The sequence below is a fragment of the Lutra lutra genome, chromosome 10, assembly GCF_902655055.1.
Source record: "Lutra lutra chromosome 10, mLutLut1.2, whole genome shotgun sequence".
NCBI lineage: Eukaryota > Metazoa > Chordata > Mammalia > Carnivora > Mustelidae > Lutra > Lutra lutra.
In genome coordinates this window covers 34,624,807-34,647,428 of record NC_062287.1, presented here as the reverse complement: position 1 = coordinate 34,647,428, position 22,622 = coordinate 34,624,807, and the positions used below count along the sequence as shown (strand labels likewise).

The 22,622-nt window shown below is 32.6% G+C and overlaps 1 non-coding gene across 1 annotated transcript; it reads right to left on the bottom strand.

The window, feature by feature from the left end:
• Positions 1-250: 250 nt before the first annotated feature.
• On the bottom strand, positions 251-358 carry LOC125080232 (U6 spliceosomal RNA). The gene has a single exon (XR_007121262.1). It is a non-coding gene; the product is annotated as a U6 spliceosomal RNA (small nuclear RNA).
• Positions 359-22,622: the final 22,264 nt, after the last annotated feature.

Genomic DNA, 22,622 nt, shown 5'->3' with positions numbered 1-22,622 from the left:
ATATTGACATTAATTTTGGATTTCTCTTTTTCTTGTAAAGAATGTATGTGTTATAAATTAACTCTAGGTAATGTTTTATAATATAGTCAAAGTATGCAACATTGATACACAATTGCTCCAGTCACAGGCACAATCTAAATTCTGGGGCAATTCCAAAAATGTAGGAAAAGTGCATTTCTTATTTGGTCCTGCAGAAACTGCCTTGTGTGATCTGTTTATGTCTAGGAAGTTTCTATTATTAAGGCAATTAAAAAGCATGTGGAACATTTCATAAATTGTGTGTCATCCTTTTGCAAGGTCCATACTAGTATTCTCTGTATTGTTCCAATTTTAGTATATGTGCTGACAAAGTGAGTATTATTTTGGCAACTCTTTGTAGAGAAGATAAAAAATAATAGCAAAAATTTCATCATTGCTCACTCAAGGATCACATAAGAATTTCTGCCTGATTTGAGCTCCCTATATAATGTAAATTTTATTTACCTTGGCTAAGTGACTAAAACTAAGGATATTAGAGTGTCCTATGTTTCAAATGCAGATGTGTAAACTTGAACCTCCTCTTAAGCAAGCAATCATTTATCAGTTATATGTTGCAAAAATGTCAACATATTCTAGGATTTATTCAATTTTTATAATCAGATACATTGGCGACAGAGTAGAAAGGTGAACATGCATATTCTGAAAGGTTTGGGGATAATATTGAGACAGCATTTACAGCAAATATCAAATGCATTTAAAATTGCATTTTTTAAAAAATCAAGAGTCTTATCTCCTGCCTCATATTATGTATGTATTAATAAATGCATTAAGTAATGAAAAAACCCAAAAAACTTTTTTTCCCCTAAAAAAACCTAACAACCTATTCCAAAAAAAGCTATATAATAAGGACATTTGGCTTTGCCAGCCACATGATTTCTCATCACTAGAGGGAGAAATATCCAGTTGATGTGTAAACAGATGAGCATGGTTTTATTTCAATAAAAAATTCTTTACAAAGTAATAGGTCATAGTCATATCTGTTCTTATATTCCACACCCAAGCTTGCTTTTACTGCTTCTTCCAACATACTCCCAATTTCCTGTTTCTCAAAGTAAGGAATTTTTAGATCATGCTTCAGAATCAGAGCTGTTTGTTAAACAACTTAGACTGCTGATTTAGAACTATCTGTTCCCAGCCTCGGGATCTACATTTAAGGGGGTTCCTCTAGGCGATATATATTTTTTTTCAAGATTTTGTTTATTTGGGGGGGTGAGGGAGGGAGGAGGGAAAGGGTCCCAAACAGACTCTGCACTGAGCACAGAGCTGATGGAGCTCCCAATCTCACCTCCTTGAGATCACAACCTGAGCTAAAACCAAGAGTCAAAAGCTCAACTGACTCTGCCACCCAGGTGCCCCAATGCGAGCTATATCTTAAAGTCATGTTTATGGATATCTGCTATCGGAAAAGAAGATGCCAGTCCTATTAATTGGGAGTTTTTCTGCTGTTAAGGAATGTTATAGTCTTCTAAAGTTGTAGCCAAATTATAAAAAAAAAACCTAGGTGTCTATCCCCTGATGAATGGATAAAGACAATGTGAATTTCATCACTTGATTTGTTAAGAAAGAGTGAGTTTTTCATTATGATTTGGTTGTATCAAAATCCTCACTTCTAACTTAAAATTAATTTCATGCATTCTTATTTTATTTTCTTGTTATACTGTGTTACAGTATATATATAAGATAAATGCATATATTTATATATATTTACATAATATAATATATATATATATAAAATCTTCCCAAGATAACCAGTATTTTTCCTTGAAATAATATTTGCATAAATTTTAATATTTCTCTTTCTGCTTTTTGTTTTCTTGCATTTGTTTTGTATATCATGGTCCATTCCATTATTTTCAACTATTTATGATATTTAGTATTAACTCATCACTCATGTTTAGTTTGTCTGTATTTGGTTTACTTACACAATTTGCACATTTTGTCATTTAAGTTGTGGATTTTATTCACTTGTGACTAATTTATTTATAAATAAGTTCAGCTTCATTCATTTAATCTTTAGTTTTTCATTTTTTTGTAGTTTCCTTTTTAATATATTAAACATTTATTAATCAAATGTTTTAGTTCATTGTTTCTATTGCTCTATTTTATCTGATGATATTTTGTATAATATTTGTTACTTATTAATAGTTATCAATTTTATGTCATCATAAATTTTTTGTAATTATTAAATAATTCCATTACAAAAAAAAAGAAAGGGGAATGAAAGTTATATATGTATGTGTATGTATGTGTGTGTGTATATATATATATGACAAATATAAGATTTAGATAGTAAATATACTTTGACTTATATAATAAATTTGAAGTATCTTAATGCTGTTCTATGTTACCAAGCAGATCAGTCTTATAATTCTAAGTAAAGTGTTACAGTTGATAAAAACAAAACAAGAAAACCTACTTCTGAGCTGGAATCTTGGAGAGGATTGGCCAGAGAATATTCAGGCTCTGATGGACAGATCCTTAGGGGAAATTGCCCTTGGTCTGAGGCTTCCCTAATAACCTCAGACCTATCACTCTGTCTCTCTCTTTCTTTCTTTCTTTCAGCAGTTTCAATAGGTTCCTTGGCCAGTGTGGATCCCAATTCAGGGCTTGAACTCACACTCTGAAATCAGAACCTGAGCTGAGATCAAGAGTCAGTGCTTTACTGACCAGGTACCTCACCAATAATTTTATTTTGGAATCATGCTCTTCTATTTTTTTTATTGCCTCATATTTATTTATTTATTTATTTAATTTATAGTGTATTATTTATTTCAGAGATAGGCTACAGGTCTGTGACTAATCAGTCTGGAATCATACTCTTAAATCCAACTATAGTTTCCTAACTCTCTCTATATGAATATAAAGGAAACATCCTTTATACTGGGTGAAGTGTGTTTTTTTTATAAGTTTAAATAAATTAAGTATTTTTTTAAAAGATAAAACATCCATAAAGAGTCATAATCAAATAGAAAATACTACCATTATATGAGCTGTCAGCTATGTCCACCAGAAAAAGAAGAATTTCCAATTCATAAATAATTTTACTTTTGATATAGATATGAGAATAAGAGATGGGCTATTAGTACTAATGTCTTCTCTTTATTTTCAAGACACTTTGAAAAATAGATGTCTTTTTAATTTTTAAAACCTTTTGTGCCTATTTTTCATAGTGCAAAATTTTGTGAAAATTTTGGGGAAAAATTATCCAAATCATAAAAATAAAGCAAAAAGTTGGGTGATATACTTACAATATTATATAGTGCCTAAGGTGTACCTAGGGATTTTCTAGGGGAATGCTTTTATTTGATTCACTGTTTACTATTGCTTGTAGCTTCAGACTTAGTGAACTTACATATTAACACAGAGTTTTCCAGATCAAAATGCAAATAACTTATGTCTAGTAGAAAAGATATCTCTAATTGTTAAGGATTGTTGCTCAGCAGAAAATTTGTCAGTTTTGAAATTAATCCAACAATAATATCTTAACTTGCCATTATTAAAGATTTTATAAACATCTAAACACATGTTCTTTGAATCAGCCTTAACAGTTTACTTTTTTCCTTATTATCTCTTTAAGAATAGAATATTTGAGAAGTGGCATTTTATATTTTAAAATATATTATATTGTATTGTATTGTATTATATTATATTATTAAAATTGTATTTTAGCAATTTTGATAGCTCAACCAAGAAGCCAACACAGACAAACCTGACAAATCCAATCAAACAAATCAAACCATGCTGTTTGCCTAATTAATCTGAACCTGTTAAAAACCTTAGATTTGTTTACTCATAAAATAAGCTCTGGTATACCCACTTAAGATTCACTAAGTGAAATAAGTCAAGCAAAGAAAGTCAATTATCTATGGTTTCACTTACTTGTGGAGCATAAGGAATAACATGGAAGACTTTAGGAGAAGGAAAGGAAAAGTGAGTTGGGGGAAGTCAGAGAGGAGACAAAAGATGAGAGACTGTGGATTCTGGGAAACAAACTGAGGGTTTTGGAGGCAAGGGAGGTGGGAGGATGGATGAGTGTTGTGGTGGGTATTAAAGAGGGCACATATTATTGCATGGAGTACTGGGTGTGGTGGATAAACAATGAATCTTGGAACATGAAAAAACAGAATAAAATTAAGATGTAAAAAAAATCTATGAATATAAAAATCAGAAATTTCTAATAAGCTATGCTGAATTATATTTTTGTAAGAAAATGCACAGCAGTAATTGTTTCCTATTTTGTAAATTTGAACATCACTTAGATAACTTAGATGATAGAACTTATTTATTATATCAGATTAATTAATGGATAACCATTGGTTTGCTAATATAAGTCCACTTCTAAGTGAAATGGAATATTTAACATTGATTACTAAGCACAATTTTAATTTTACATACTTTGCTTCTTAAATTTATGCTATTGGGGTCATATTTATTTATATGTTAATTTTTGCCAATATTAAATGGTGAAGATGGAATGTGAATAGTTGTAAAAATTAGTGTTTTTATTGATGAGCTTTGTTTCTGGTAAAATTATTGTGTCTATGGCAGTCAGTATACAATTACCACTCAGTTTTCTAAGTATAAACTAATTACTTTGTTACAATTATAATTACTTTCTTACAATTTCAATCTTTTGGATTAGTGTGCAATAGGTAATAAGATAAATTTTTGTTGTTTTCTAGAAAAAGCAGAATTCTTTTGTCCTGAAATACAATGGAAGTTTTTCCAGAATTAAAAAAGCATAATGAAAGACAAATTCTGAGTATGCATAGCAATTTAAGGGGAGGGAATTTTAAATTTTGAAAATTATACTTTATAGGATTTCAGGTAGTCTAAAAGTAATTTCAAAGGCTGTCTTTACATAACTCAGAAATCAACCTGAAACATTTTGGGAGACAAAATTCAAGCTCTAGCTCCTTGATGTGGAATGACTTTATGGTCACAAAAACAATCTAAGTCCACCAGTATACACCAAGAGAAGTTTAAACAACTGAAGAAGAAAACATGAAAAATGTGAAGAGTTGAAGACAATAGCACCTACCCAAACTAAAGCATAGAGCAAAAAAATAGATAAAACAAACAAAAAATTAAAAAAAAAAATAGCTTCAGAGAACTGTGAGATATAAAGTTGATAGATATTCATGTAATTATTGTCCAAAAAGCAGACAGAGAAAGAGGGAGAGAGAGGGGAGAATATTTCATAACATACTTGATGTTTTTGCCCCAAATTTGATGAGAATTCTAAAACCATAGATCCAATTGGGTAAAATAAAGTCAAGCAGGATAATCATAGATACAAGCACACTGAAGCATATGTTAATTAAATTGCTGAAATCAGTGAAACAAAACTTAAAGTCAGCTAGAAAAAAAAGAAAAAAGCATGAGTACATATAGAACAAATAATAGGGATATCAGACTTCTCATTGGAAACTGTAAAACTGAAGACAATGGGAGGAAAAAAATCAGCCTCAAATTCTATATACATTAAAAAAATTCTCCATAAACAAATGCAAAACCAGGTTGAATTCTGACTTACTTAACTAAAATAATTTATTTCTAGCTGACCTGTACCCAGGAATCTTAAAGGAACTCTGTCACAAGGAAGGAAAATTATGTTAGATAGAAAAGTGAGCTACCAAAGAAATAAAGAAACAGGAAATACAGTTTTTTGGGGGGATGAGGTAGAGTTTTTTTAGTGACCTAACACAATAATTGATTAGCAAAACAAAAGGTAATGAGAATATTTTATAATTTTATAAAATATGCAGAAGATACCTAATCATAGTACCTGAAAGAAGAAAAAATTGATGCATATTCTTATAGATATTAAAATTCCATGTGAAATAATAACCCTTATAGAAAGTAACAAGTTAAAGATGCATAAGGTAACCCCAGAGCAAACAAAAAAGCAAGAGCTGAAATACCAAGATTAGAAACTCAATGGAATAACAGTAATATAATATTCATTGAAAAGAAGAAAGGATAGGACACCTGGGTGGCTCAGTCAGTTAAGCCTCTGACTCTTGGTCATGATCTCAGGGTCATCAAATCAAGCCCCAGGTCCATCTCTGTGCTCACTGGAGAGTTTGCTTGGGATTCTTGGGAAAATGCAAGTCAAAACCACAGTGAGATTTCACCTCACAGCTATCAGAATAACAAGGGTTGGCAAGATGCAGAGATAAAGGAGCCCCTGTACATTGTTGGTAGAAATGTGAATTTCTACACCCATTGTGGAAAGACATATAGAGTTTACTCAAATAATTAAAAATTGAAATACCATATGATTTAATAATTCTACTACTGGGTATTTACACAAAGAATATGAAAACACTAATTCAAAAAGATATGCACCCCTATATTTATTGCAGCATTACTTGTAATAGCCAAGATATGAAAGCAACTTAAGTGTCCATCAATTGATGAATAGATTAGGAAGAAGTGATATAAATATATGATGGAATATTAAGCAGCCATAAAAAATGAGACTGTGTCATTTGAGATATGGATTGACCTAGAAGGTATTATGCTAAGTAAAATAAGTCAGACTGAGAAAGACAAATGCCATATGATTTCCCTCATAAATGGAATCTAAAAAATAAAACAAATGTATAAACAAAAAGCAGAATCACATCTATGAATACAGAAACCAAACTGATGGTTGCCATAGGGAAGTGGTGGGGGGAGTAATGGGCAAAATAGGTGAGGAATCACACTTTAAATTTATAGATATACTGATTAAAAATGAAATGATAAAAAAGTACATATCATGGGAACACTACTTATACCAAATGATACATGATATGATTTTGTGCCAGAAAAGTTTCAAAATACATGAAGCAAAAAAGGACTGAACTGAATGTAGAAGCAAAAAATCTATAATTATAGTTTTAAATTTCAATCCTCTTTTCTCAATAATGGTAGAATAAGTAGGCAGAAAATCAATGAGGATAGAAAATACTAGTATAATACAATTGAACATACTAGCTTAAATGGCATTTATATAGCACTCTACTCAAAAACAATAAAATACGTTTTTTCCAAGTGCACATATAATATTCACTGAGACTGACCACATGTCCGATTATAGAATATCTCAAAAACTAAAAAGAACTGACATTTTACAGAGCATGTTTCATAAATGCATGGAGTTAGACATAAATAACAAAAATAAAACTTGAAAATCCCCCAATACTAAAAACAACAACAACAACAACAAAAAACTAAATATATGTGTAAGTAATGTATGGTTCAAAGAAGAAATAGCAAAGGAAATTTGATAGCCTTTTAACAAGAATATAATGAAAACAAAGCATATCAAAATACGTTATGTGACTAAAACTATACTTAGGAAAAAATGTATAGCTCTAACTGCTCATATTCAAAGGTAAAAAAAGATCATTAATGATTCACATTTCTACCTTAAAAATCTAGAAAATAAGTCAAATTAAATTCAAAGTAGAAAGAAAATAATAATATATATGAAGGGAAACTCATAAAAGCTAACAAACAGTAGAGAAAAGGCAATAAATCAAGCTGATTCTTTGTAAAGAATATGTATGTTCAAGCACAAGATGCTATATAATACATGTTATATATGTATTCATGTGTATATATTGATGCATTTGATATATGTTATTAAAATAGATGTAAATATATATAAATATATAAATGTGTGCATACATACACGCACTTGAAACTGAAAACACTAAATGTTTACCCATATAAAAATGAATAAAGAAAACATAATAAACTCATATCACTCAGTGATAAGATGTGACCATATTTGTTCATTTTTAGATCAATTAAAAATATTATCCCAAGGGGCACCTGGATGGCTCAGTTGGTTGAGCATCTGCCTTTGGCTCAAGTAATGATCCCAGGGTCCTGGAATTTAGCCCCACATCAGGCCCCCTGCAGAGGGAGCATGCTTCTCCCTCTCCTCTCCACTTGTGCTTCCTCCACTCTCTTTCTCAAATAAATAAATAAAATATTAAAAAAATATTACTCAGAAAGAAAGAACTCAGATATCCATAATATTCATATGTATGAGTATATATTTGTCCCATATATATAAATTCTAGGAAAGAAAATTGATAGTGACAGAAAGCAGATAAGAGGACATCTATTGCTGGAATTAGTAGGTTATTTATTATATAGGTGTACAAAGAAGACTTTTGAAATGATAGAAATATTCTATATCTTTACTGGGGTTGTGGCTACACAACATTTTTTTGACATTGTCAAAACTCAATGTCTACAAACTTAGAATATGTGCAGTGGATTACATATAAATTATTTCCCAATAAAATGAATTAATATAAACAAAATTTTTATGTATCAGGTAATGTGCTTGACACTATATTATTTAATATCAACATTACTTTCCAGGTGGGTATTACTATTATCCCTTTAAAGAAGAAAACTGAATCTCAGAAATGTTAATAAATAGCCTTAGCTTTTCATTTGATAACATTTTGGGATCCAGGATTCCAATTCAAGAAAAGGCTAAAATTATTATGGTATCAATCTGTTTGATACTTCGGTCTGTTCTTTTTTTTGGTAGAAATTGTGAAACAAGCCTAGAATATCTATTGATAACCAAAATGGACACTAAGGCGCTATAGAGATCCTTTGTTATAGCAAGTATTGAAGGAAAGAATGTATTTTCTTATATTTGTTTCTTTAATCTATCTCCAGTGGTAAAACTCAGACTGGATATTATTGTTGTTTTTGCTGCTATAATAATAATAACAATAATAATATAGTAATAATATACTTATAGAATAATACTATGTAATAATTATTATTCTATAATAGTACTATATTATTATTAAGTTTGAGAAAGGGTAAATTAAATATGATGAAAATGGGTCAAGAAAGATAGAACTTTCTTCTTAGAAGATAGATTGGCCTCATGAACTTATATACAGACTATTCACTTGCTTAGGTTATATTTAGTTAACAAAAGTGGTTCAAGGCCAAATTAGTCTAGTGTTTGCATTGATTTTGGATAATCATCACAAAATAAAGCATAAATAACACACACACAAATTTAAGAAAAAAATAAAATGCAGTTTATGGTTCCTACCATATTGTCACCTGACAATGTGAAAGCCTATCTTGCAAAATAAAATTTGATAGAAGTGCGATAAGATACAAATCATTTCTGTTCCTGAACTTTGGCTACTAATTTTATTCCTGTGGTTTCCATTGCCAAAATGTGAAAAACAAAAACCAACAAGACAAAATAAAAACAAAAAGCTGTGAAGAAATCAGTTTGTATCAAATACTAACTTCTACTTTCTGGGTATATAGAGTCAAATTCTATGCTATTACACTTATTTAAAGACTGAAGTCAGGGTGTTTGGGTGGTTCAGCCAGTTAAGCATCTGCCTTTGGCTCAAGTCATGATCCCTGGGTCCTGGGATCGAGTTCTGCCTTGGGCTTCCTGCTGAGCTGGGAGTCTGCTTCTCCCTCTTTCTCTCTCCTCCTCCCTCTCATGCTTTCTCTCTCTCTCAAATAAGTAAATGAGATCTTTAAAAAAATAAAGACTGAGGGGTGCCTGGGTGGCTCAGTGGGTTAAGCCTCTGCCTTCACCTCAGGTCATGATCCCAAGGTCCTGGGATCAAGCCCCACATCAGGCTCTCTGCTCAGCGGGGAGCCTGCTTCCCCCTCTCTCTCTCTGCCTGCCTCTCTGCCTACTTGTGATCTCTGTCTGTCAAATAAATAAATAAGATCTTAAAAAAATATATAAAGACTGAAATCAGTCTGAATTTTCCAACTAAAAACTCATCCCCAAGAAAGCTAATCATACATTACAATGTAATTCTAGCAGTACTTATTTTCTTAACATCATATTCTTTGAAAGTATAATGAAATTTTCACAAAAGTCAATGCCTATAGCTAAAGACATTGACAACATAGACACAGGAGTACCCAAAACCAAACAGCAAGTCTTATTTGTGGAGAGGGGTGATAGTTTTTCATCCAGCATGTTTAAATTCCTACCATGGAAGAAATTACTCACTGTCCCCATCTGTTTACGTGACTAGGAAACACTCAACAACTGATGGGCAGATGTCTGCACACTCATATATGCAAACATATGAGTTTGAGGAAGTCCTATTGTTCAAGTTTAGCACTGCTTATAGGTTATATTCTGAAACCAGTCTTGAGCAAATTGCCAGGAAAAAAAAAAGTACACTTCAACATAGAGAGTTTTGACTTTTTAAAGTTAATTTTGATTGAGTTAAACAGTAAACCCAAAAGCATAATAAACAATTTAATAAAGTCTAGGTTATACTGAAATGGTTCTGCTGTTAAGTAATGTGTAATCATGAGAAAGTATAATTTCCTCTCTAGGATATGATCTTGCTATTTGTAAAATAAATAGTCTAGAAAGAGTAAGATTTATTTGAAATCTATACTTCAATGATTTATGTGTTATTTTTGCTCAGTCTCTGGATGAGTGCTGATGTGGTTCATGTGATGTCATGAAATAGGACATACACTATCATTTTCCCCTAGTTTTTTTTTTTTTTCATTTTCCCCTAGTTTTAAGGAGAAATCTAAGTTTTATTCTTTTTTATTCTAATTTTTTTGCAGTGGGGGTGGAGAATAGGAGCTTGCTTCTACTTGTCTAGGAAGAAGCAATAAAAAAATGTGGAATCAGGATTTGTGTTTCCAATAAACTTCTGAAGTAGGAATCCATTAGATAAAATCTCTGAATTTTAATATCCAGGTTATTTTTTTTAAGATTTACTCATTTATATGTTTATTTATTTATGAAGAGAGTGGGGGTGGGCAGGGCATCGGGGACAGAGGAGGATGGAGAAGAAGAAAGAATCCTAAGCAGACTATGCTTGCAGCCCAGAGGAAACCAGACACAGGACTTGATCTCACAACCCTAAAATCATGACCTGAGCTAAAATTAAGAGTCTGACACTTAATGACTAAGCTACCCAGGCACCCTCTCCAGGCTGTAGTAGATAGAACTGACAGCTTATGAATTGAAGAAAAGATTGTAAAACAGAGTAACACATGGAAAATTACATGAATGAATGAATTCAAAATTCATTCCTAGTCCAGTTTTTTCTATCATCTTAATAAAAGTAAGAAAAAAAGTACGTTAACATCTGAGAATGCAGAAAAAAGTTAATATATTTATCCTGTGGATAAAATAATTAAAATGAAAATAAGTATATTGAAATTGGATGATGTAATTAAACAGAATTTATGCTGTAACAGACTGGAAAAGCTAAATAATTTTTTTAGGGCCAGATTTAAAAGATAGACTGAAAACGTTAAAGAAAAATGAAGTAAAGCTTAGCTTAATTACCAAAAGTTTTTAGAAAAACACATGCATATATGGAGATCTCTTGAAAATCTTTATTCTAAGAAAACAACACAACCTGTTGTTTATGTATCAGAGAAGCTGATGAGAAATGGAAGGTACACACATGGGAACATTTACCCTTAGAAGAAAATAATCATGTACTAGTTGGGGAACAACATCTGCTGAGCGCGCTGCTAACTATCACTTGTGTCACCCAGAAGAGGAGGAAACGCATCAGGGAAAACAAGCAGCATCGATATGGCCCAAGTCAAATTAACAAAGTGGATTCTTTGGAATAATAAGGATTTCTAGCATTGGAGTCATATTTGAAATTAAGGTGTTTTCTGTAAGGTAATGAAAGAAAGTCTAGCAGTATTTTACCAAGAATAATTGATTCTTCTTTTTTGGATATTCCTGGGACCATTTTATAAATTCACTTCAAGGATTCTATTCCTCAAATTTTACCATGCCACCCCAGGTGCTTGAAATCAACAGTCAATTCTAAGCAGTTAATTCTAAATTAAATTCTGTATTAGCAATTCTTCTATTTTTAGTATTAAATGAGCTTAAATTGTGCCATTGCTTCTTAATACTTTCATTCCAAGGAATGAGCATAACTGTTCTAGCTTTCTGGAGACTCAAATTTAATTTGCAAATAAATAATAAATCCACAAAATAGTTTAAATTTTTATTATGATTATATTATAAATACACAGAAAACATGAATGAATAAATGCATTAGATTATAATAGTGATAAAATACAAATCCATGTATCAATAATCAAGCTGAAGATATAAAACATTACAGTAACTATGAGCATCACAAAGTACCCATTATTAATTGCATGTCTTCTATAAAGACAAGATTGTGCTGATTTTGTCTTTATCCCTTCAAAAATAATGCTACTGTACATGAATAATAACTTTAATTTTGTAGGCTCTTATACTTCACAATAAAAAAACTTTTGGCAGATAAAATTTATCAATTTAAACACAACTCTTATCTTGATGATGCAGTAAACAAATAGCATGAGTCTCTATGTTTTTGCTATTTGAATTCTTAGTCATCCTGGTAAGGAGGAAAGGAAGCAGGTTCCTCACTGAGCAGAGAGCCCAATGTGGGGCTCGATCCCAGGACCCTGGGATCATGACCTGAGCCGAAGGCAGAGACTTTAACCCACTGAGCCACCCAGGCGCCCCTTGAACATTTTTTTAATAATAGGTTTTATCTGTTAAAATACCTGTTGTGATCTTTATTTTTCTGGAGTAGGCCTTGACTGATACACCATGGTTGAATTTCTTTAACAATAATCTTCATAAATTGATATTTGTCTTTCACAGTAATATAGCTTCAGGTGAATTTGATTCTATTTAACTGAAGCCAGTATAAAAACATTGTTATGGTTGTTCCTGTTCAAAAACAAGTTTCTCTGTTCCTTTAAACTTTGAAATTTATTGAATGAAAAATCAAAATGATGTTGGGACTGAAATTTTGATGGGATGATTGCGCTTCACAGTTCTCACAATAAAGCATGGCACAATGCATGAGGTTTATAAAAGATCATAATCCATGTCTAAACATTGATTTAAGTTAGCAGGGTTTTATTTGAGAATACAGTATTTTTAATAGATGATACAAAATGGAACAAAAACAGTACTTCTTCTTTCTACTTCTGTGTATTTTGTGGGTAAACCTGTAGACTGCCTTAGAAAGAAATCTTATTTATACTCTGCCTCCTTATTACATGTTAAATTAACAGGTTCAGGAAATATATCATTTATAACAATAACAACAAAAACATTGAAAAGGCCAGTAGCATTAGTATTTTTCTAAAACTACAAACCATTAAAAAGGAAGAACATAGGGGCGCCTGGGTGGCTCAGTAGGTTAAAGCCTCTGCCTTCAGCTCAGGTCATGATCCCAGGGTCCTGGGATCAAGCCCCGCATCAGGCTCTCTGCTCAGTGGGGAGCCTGCTTCCCTTCCTCTCTACCTCTGCCTGCCTCTCTGCCTACTTGTGATCTCTCTCTTTCTGTCAAAAAATAAAACCTTTAAAAAAAAAAAAAAGGAAGAACATAGGAAAAATAAGTAAATTTTAAGCCAGCAAATGCTGATGCAAGACTTTAGAAGGTTATTTAAGTGACATGAGTGCATAAGTCTAACATCTCAGCATATTATAATGACACTGCAACATTTTCTTAACTAATAAGCAAATAATTGATAGAATTCATTTACCTTTGGAATGTGCAAACAGGCACACACACAGATACACACATTTTTGACATTATCTGAACAAAGTCAAATGTATAACCTATAACCCAGCTATCCCACTTTTAGGATTTATCCTATAAAAACTCATTGTCCAGTGTGCATATACAATGTGCTTAAAGCACTATATATAATAGCTTCAAAATAGTAACAACCTGAACATCTAGTGGGAACAGTGGAAGAGATAAAGAAATTACAGTATATTAATAGAGTGAAACACTATTCAGGAAGACACCCAAGAGAACATATGGTATGATTTTCATTATGTAAGTCCTCAAAACCTGTCAAGACATTATAGTGTTTAACTGTAAAAAATAAACAACAACAAAAAAATCCTGTCCAAATAGTTTTTATAGTTCTTTATTATTGTTCTTTAAATGTGTATTTGTGGGACACCTGGGTGGCTCAGTTGGTTAAGCAGCTGCCTTCGGCTCAGGTCATGATCCCAGAGTCCTGGGATCGAGTCCCACATCGGGCTCCTTGCTTGGCGGGGAGCCTGCTTCTCCCTCTGCCTCTGCCTGCCATTCTGTCTGCCTGTGCTCGCTGGCTCTCCTCTCTCTCTGACAAATAAATAAAATCTTTAAAAAAAAATGTGTATTTGTTGTATATACTATTAATATAGATGTTATTTTCAAAATATTATCTTATACATAAACTAATTTTGATGTTGAAATTTTTAGTTTTTAATTTCAATTTAATTTTTAAAATATCCATTTTCACTTTTGTTTTAAATTTTATTTTTCAATTTTATTGAAGTGCAATTTGTATGCAGTTAGACACACAAATTTTAAGCTTACAGTTTGAAGAATTTTGGCAAATGAACATGTCTATAACTATGGTTATGTAAATATATAACACGTGTAACTTTAATCCAAAATAGACAATTCCATCACACCAATTTTTTTTTCCCCTCTTTGTAATCATACCTCTCTACACACACACCATCCCAGGTAACAACTGATCTAATATCTGTCGATAGAGATTGATATAAATGGAATTATATAATACATATTCTTTTATGACTGGTTTCTTTTTTTAAGCATGCTTTTGAGATACATCTAGGTTCTGTAATATATTAGCAGTTATTTTATATTGTTAAGTAATCAATTAATTTTTAGAAGGAAAAGGATAAGCAGTTTGTGGTACTGGAATTTTGAGACTTTTTTTAGTTCGGGAGTATTATAAACAAAGCTACATTGAATATTTATGCAAAAAATGGATATAAATTCTTGTTTTTCTTCTGTAGTTACCTAGGAATGGAATTCCTGGGGCATATAGAAAGTACAGATTTAACTTTTAAGAAACTACCAAACTCTTTCCAATGAGATTGTACCATTTTACACTCTCATGAAAATGCATGTAAGTTTTAATAACACTAGATCTTAGAGAATATTTGGTATTTTTTATTAAGGAGATGTAGGAGTGTAAAGAGTTTTTTAATTAAAAAAAAACTTTGTTTTATATATATATATATGTGTGTGCAAATATTGTGTCCTAATTTATGGCTTATTAAAACTTTTCACAAAAGAGTATTTTTTTTCAGAGTATTTTTAGGGTAGAATTTATTTTGTAACTTTCATGAAATCCAAATGATTTTTAATTGTATATCCTATGTAAAAATTATTTGATTAAACAAGCCAGGAAGATTATCTTCCAATTAATATTCCAATATTTTGTCAAATATTTATACACTTTTTCCACTGGGTATGGTCCAATATTAATACTAGATTCTCAAAAGGAGCTATGATCCCCAAATTATCAACAGGTTCAAATAAAGTATTCTCTATCATCAATTAGGGTGCAGCTTACTGTTCCTTTAAGAATATTTTCTCAGTCCTAAAATTTATATGGAACCAGAGAAGACAAATCCTGCCCATGAATCAGGCACACGCGCACGCACGCACGCGCGCGCGCACACACACACACACACACACACACACACACACACTGAATTGAAAATTTACTCAGTTATATTAGCAAAGACATGGACACTATTGGTTTATGGGAAATAAATAAAGTATTAAGAATAATAACTTCCAGGGGCACCTGGGTGGCCCAGTCATTAAGCATCTGCCTTCAACTCAGGTCATGATCCAGGGTCCTGGGATCTAGCCCGTGTAAACTCCCAGCTATGTGTGTGCTCTGCTTATCCCTCTCCCACTCTCCCTGCTTATGTTCCCTCTCTTGCTGTGTCTCTCTGTCAAATAAATAAATAAAACCCTTAAAGAAAAGAAAAAAAAAAAGAATAACAACTTCTGTTTGCTTTCTTCTGCTTAATTGGAAGAATTCAGTTAGTCAGGTAGGTTATAGAGAGAAGCTTAACTCTTCTATTGTCATGTGAGAAGAAGCTGTGAGACAAAAACCAGTGTAAGGTGGTCATAAAAGAATTGTACCTTGCCAATTCAATAGAGAAACCATGATAGTCAGAATTCCAATCCTATTTGGTACTAGAATTTCAGAAAAGTGCTTACAATAGAGCAAGACTTCCTAGGTCAAACATCATTTAATGAAAATAAAAGCAAAGGTATAGGCATGAATATAATGGGGATATTTTATAGCAGTTTACAAAATATACAAGACAACTCTGATTAGAATGACAAAATGATTTTGTATTCCTCTAGTCTTTGTGATTCTTATTTTTTTTAAATGTATTGACATTTATTGTAACATGGAAAAATGTTATATATTTGTTAGGTTTGGTTTGATGGGTGGGAGCTGTTATACTGTTCAAGTTACACAAGAAGTTTTTGTTAAAATTGTATTATTTGTTGGTACACTTTGTGCATATACTTAATTAGATGGTTCTGGTACATACTTTATAATGACTTTCTTTCCTATATTGTTTTGCATTGTTTATTATTACAGGGAAAGTATGAAGAGAACTGAAGTTACAAGAGAGATTTTTAACCTGTTGATAAATCAGTATGAAGAGAACTAAAGTTAGAAGAGAGGTAGATTTTTAACCTGTTGGTTAATCGGTGACATACTAGGCTGACAGTCTTGTGAATGAGCCATGGGTTTATATCACACTGTCCCCACTGTCCATTTAAATAACACAGAATCACTGAATTTGAAATGGGCTGTCGTACTGATATTTCTGTTTTTGTTCACATCTGTAACAAAATTGATAGCTTCACATTGTGCATTTGTGTGACAGTTACAGTGGACTTCCCTATGAGGAAAAAAGAGCCTTAACAACAATAAAATACCTAGCACTGTGTACCTTCCATGTATATATATATATATATATATATATATATATATATATACATTCATACATATATATTTTACTCTCAAAAGCAACTACGCTTCATCTTAACACAAGCACAGGGATTTCAGCTAAAGAACACATAATATGACTTCAAACAAATTGAATGAAAAAGCCTAGCAGAATGTCAGGTATATACACCCATCTAAAAAGGAGAGGATATCATTTTAAGAAGTTGAAAAGAATAAAATTAATTCTATTTCAAATTATTTTCTACTGTTTCTTTGGCATTTCCTTTCTTGATGCTTGAGATTTTATGCCGGGGTATATTTTATATTTATCATCAAAAAATATCATTGTATATAGATAATATCCTAGAAAAAAAGACACTTTTCATGTGTAGAGAACTTTATATTTAACTAGACCATTTTTTCATATATTACTTATGCAAATTATCAAGTTACTTTTACGAAGTATAATTAAATGTATTTGTAAGAAGGAAACCAAATTATAGACTATTTAGCCACATAATTATTAGGTGCTGTACTTTGTAAGCTGTCATATCCTAAAGAAATATTTGTCTTGTCCTTGAATGAGAAGTCATCAGCTTATATCCAAATTGCAATGTTCATTAAAGGAAAAAGTGAGTCAGGAACAAAAATCCATCTTTTTTATTACATTTCTTTTGGCTTCAAAGACCAACATTTACAAATGATTTCATTACATAAGATTATATTTTCCCAGACTGTTTTTGGTGTTATCACTGTAAAGGATCATGGTCAATACCTGAAACACTAATTAGTCACATTACAAATTTGTGGCCCCACTCATCTATGGAGAGTTTGAGGGACTAACAGGGCTGGGAAAAGTTCAAATTCTCACTTCTGACTATGTAGCCTCAACATTACTTTTTTTTTTTTTTAAGATTTTATTTATTTATTTGTCAGAGAGAGAGAGGGAGAGAGAGCAAGCACAGGCAGACAGAATGGCAGGCAGAGGTAGAGGGAGAAGCAGGCTCCCCGATGAGCAAGGAGCCCGATGTGGGACTCGATCCCAGGACGCTGGGATCATGACCTGAGCCGAAGGCAGCTGCTCAACCAACTGAGCCACCCAGGCGTCCCTCAACATTACTTTTAGTTTCCTGTAAGTTTTCATTTTACAAATCCTGTAAAATTCCAGAGAAGGAGCAATATAGGTAACAGACATTAAATTAAACTTAGGGGAAGCATTATGAATATATTTAGTATTTGTAATACGATAAGTCCTCATAATAAAGCCTACATCAGGAATGATGCTGAATGTGTAAACATACAGAATGTGTAAACATACAGTGAGTGGCAAGACCAAGATATATATTCTCACTCTAGATTCCATGACACTTCTTTGCCATGCAGTCATTTGTTCATTGCATTTAAATCTTCTTGAAGTATCACGTTTTAGGCACATCTGTGGCTCAAGGTAATAAGCGATAAAGTTATAAAGTGATAAGTGATATATAAGTGATATAAAGTGATACTTTGAAGAGCCATATAAATGAGTCCACATAGCATTAAAATCATATTATGAACAAAGATCTGTTGCAGGTATCCACATTTGAAGTGGCTGAGTCCTCCAGAGCTCCTCCTTCCTGTAGCAGAGCCATAGCCATGTAGCCGTGGAGGGTAAGTTCAGCACTGGCTTGATCTCGTGGATAACAAAAGGGGTACACAGCAGAGAAGAACATAAGTGGGATTTAATTAGAAGCTAGAGGAAGACTGAAGGCCTGTGACAAGAATAAATCAATATTTTGACCATGGGACTTTCCAGAAGCTCTGCTGCTATTATAATAGGAAACTGGCACAAACAACTGTCTTCAGAGGTTTTTACAAGCTGTGATGCACTCTTTGGGTCCTGGCTCATAGAAGAGCTTTTGACATTCTATTACAGCACCGACATCTTTCTGCCCATTAAAATGGGAAAAATACAATGATTCTTCCACTGTGGTTTTTCTTAGAAATATCCTCTACATTCTGTAGACATGAAAACATTAGATATAAAATGGCTTGGAAGTAGGAGCATGGTAAAATATAGACTCACTGAAAGCCAGTAGGAGGTTGAAATCTGTATGACATCTTTCATGTTTGAATCATTTGGAAGTGTTTTTGATTAAATAAACTGTAGAGCTATATACAGCTTTTAACATAGGGATACATTTAAATATATTATCTATGAATATAGACTTTCCCGTGTAGTTCAATTAAACTCTTTTACTTTAACAAATTGGTGAATATTACTAATTGCCAAATACTAGAAATAAGGAAAAGCAGGGCTTGTGACTAGGATAGATATCTATAATTATCTTTGAAATTATTGATATCCTCTTTAGATTTTTTTCACCTCATAAAAAATCACAAAGTAAATTCTGCTTTGACTTCAGACCCATTTATAAGCATATGCTATTAATTTTCACAAGGACTATCACCATAATATTATTATTATTATTCTGTTATTTCAAGTGTGCTGTGATTATTTTGGCCTGAGAATTGTAGGTATAAAATTTAAGCTTTCTAACCAGGCTGTATTCTCTAGTTCCTGTACTGTGGCACAAGGTCCTGCTCTCTCAGAACCAGTCACTGAGCTAAGAACAAGTTACATCACATAAATTAAACACTTATTCTGTTCATAGTGGTGTGTGACATCATTGGTGGTTGTGAAATAATTATATGTTTACTCAGGTATCAGGAATCCTCATTTAGCTAGTGTTTTCAATACACTGTTTTCCTAGTACAGCAATTTTATTAATGTCGAAGACTTTATTTGTCAATGATTGACTTCTGTGGTCACTCATAGAGCCAAATAAAAAATGAATTTGCAGATATTAGGAAACTAAGTTAAGTTATGATAAATATTTTTATACATTAAATGTGATATTAAACATGTGGTGAACCTGATGTGGCATTTTGGAAAGTGCATCTTACATGTGTCCAGTAAAAAGGAGCACATATATGTTAGTAATGTTTCAGAGAGTATCTTTGTCCTGCTTAATGTTTGACCTCTTTTTCATACCCATTCATGAGACTACCTGTTCTCATCATGATAATCTCATATATTACTACTAATAAGAAATATTTAGGAACTATGCTTTTTTTTTTTTTTTTTAAGACAGAGATAGAGGGCAAGTGGGGGTGGGAAGAGCAGTCTCCAGACCCCAGTGCAGAGCCCTATTAGAAGCTCAATCCTATGACCTTGAGATCATGACCTGAGCTGAAATCAAGCATCTGACTCTTAACTCACTGAGCCACCCAGGCATCCCTTTAGGAACTATTCTTGATTGTGATTTGCCCTTCCAATTTCTTTCTTTATTTCCACATTACATTGCAGGGACCTTGACTTCCCTACCTATTAAATATTTTTTTTCCCACAAAGAATTTATCTAAAAACAAATGAATAATAGGAATATACTAAAGGACAATTATATTAATAACAGTAACAATGAAAATAGTTTCTCTCCTTTACTATGGGTCAGGCATGGTTATATGTTAGTGATTTAGGTACTTTATATAATTTAATCACCAAGATGTAGGCACTGTTATTATGTTTATTGGGAAATGAGGAAACAAGGCTATAGAAAGGTTACATGATTTCTCAATTATGAAAAATGGCAGAGCCATAATTTGTACTCAGGTTGACCACATTCCAAAGAAAATGCTATTAGCCAAATAACCAAAGTGTCTTCTCTCAGTTATTCTGATCCAATTTCTAGGGAAGGACTTGTTCCTATTCTTAACCAAACAAGTCATTTTTTCATATTAAGCAGACCACCCAACAATAATTCCCCCGCCCCTTTCTCCTTTATTCCCAAAGCATCGATTTTCTTCAGCTAACACCCTCATCTTCATATTCAGAGGGGAGAATTTTTTGTTGCTATTGTTTTGTTTTGTTGCATATTTAAGAGAATGCTATCTCTCTCTATCCTGATAGTGATAAAGGAAAGTGTGCCCTCCAGTCATCATAGGCAGACATTTATTTATTTATTTATTTATTTATTTATTTATTTATTTACTACAACATGAATCAGCAGTAGAATGAGGCCAACACAGACAACTGTGGAACAGGAAAAAGGAGAAGACTTGACTCTGATGACAGACTTTGGTCTGAGGAAGGAATCTTGACCCACTAATTATTTCAAGCTTGGAGTCCACTCTACTCCTTTTATTCCCCATTGTTTTCATTAATCTCTCCTAAGTATTTTACTTCTAACATAATTTTGAGAGTCAAAAATAGCATCTTTGATATAATGATACATTGAAAACCCAATATAATTCCTGCATAGTGAATCAAAGTTTCTCATAAAACAATAACATTTCTTGTTTGTAATGACCCCTTCTTTCATAGGCTGAATGAGGTAAGATTGTCAGCAGCTAGAAGACAAAAATAAGCTGAGATACAAACCTTATGTTCTCAGTCAGATCCCTGAATTTACAGCACATAATAATTGTTTTAGTCTCAGGTGAACCTGTAGCCCTGAAGTTATCTTTATTTTTTTAATATTTTAAAAACATTTTTATCTTTAAAAATAATCTCTACAACCAACATGGGGCTTGAAGTCACAACCCAGAGATCAGGAATTATATGCTTCATTGACTGAGCCAACCAGGCATCCCTGAAGTTATCTTTTAGTGCAATTTCAAAAAATCAAACCAGTCAACAGATTTCTATCCCTCCTAGCAAAACGTAACTAGCTGATACCTGTAAAAACTGTTGGACAATGAAAATTCCCAATTCCCTTTGGCTTCTTTTTATGAAGACGGACCTTCAGCACTAGCACAAAAGACAACACTCAGCATGTCTTCCCAATTTAACCTGGGGACCCTTGATCCACTGGCATGTGCCATTGGCAACCTTTGTTGAAATAGTCTGCTCCAGGGCAACTGGATAGATTAAACATGCTAAGCATGCATATATTATTTTCTAGGTGATTCTATATGGTGTGTGTATGTTTTATGTCTGTATTTATATCAGTGAGAACAAGAGTTTAGATGCTATGCTGAAGTGGTACATTTTATAACTCTACCTCATAGCTTATTTTTAAACTACTCTAATTTGGGAATCTTTCTTTCTTTCCTTCTTTTTTTTTTTCTTTCCTTCTTTCCTTCCTTCTGTCTTTGGGATTTAATTTACTTAACAGAGTGACAGCGAGAGAGGGAACAATAGCAGGGGGAGTGGGAAAGGAAAAAGCAGGCTTCCCACTGAGCAGGAAGCCTGATGCGAGGCTTGATCCCAGAACCCTGGGACCTGACCTTGCCAAAGGCGTATCACCAGCTGCCCCGATTTGGGGATTTTTTTTTACCTTTAGACACAAAAGCACCCTAACTGATACTATGAAGAAAAAAATGTTGGCTTAAACATAAAATACTTCCTTATTCCTTATACATTTTAACCACGGCTCTGTTACTTTGCACCAGCTCTTAGTTCCTCCAGGTCTTGTGTTTCCTCTCTTTTTTTTTTTTTTCCTGTTTGGATATTCTGGATGTATTACACTCACAAATTTCTCTCAATCTGCCTAATGCTTGCTGTACTTCTTCCTGCAATCTTCACTATACAGATGTATCAAAACTCTGGCTCCTCGTGGCTTCTTTTAACTTTACAGATCCTTAAACTTGATGTGGCTATCCCCAGTCTGGCTGTTGCTACTCACAACCAAAGACAACCCTCATAGAACACCCTATCACAAATATCATAACATATTTCACTCATTTGGGAAGATAAATTATAATTTTTAAAAAGCATGATT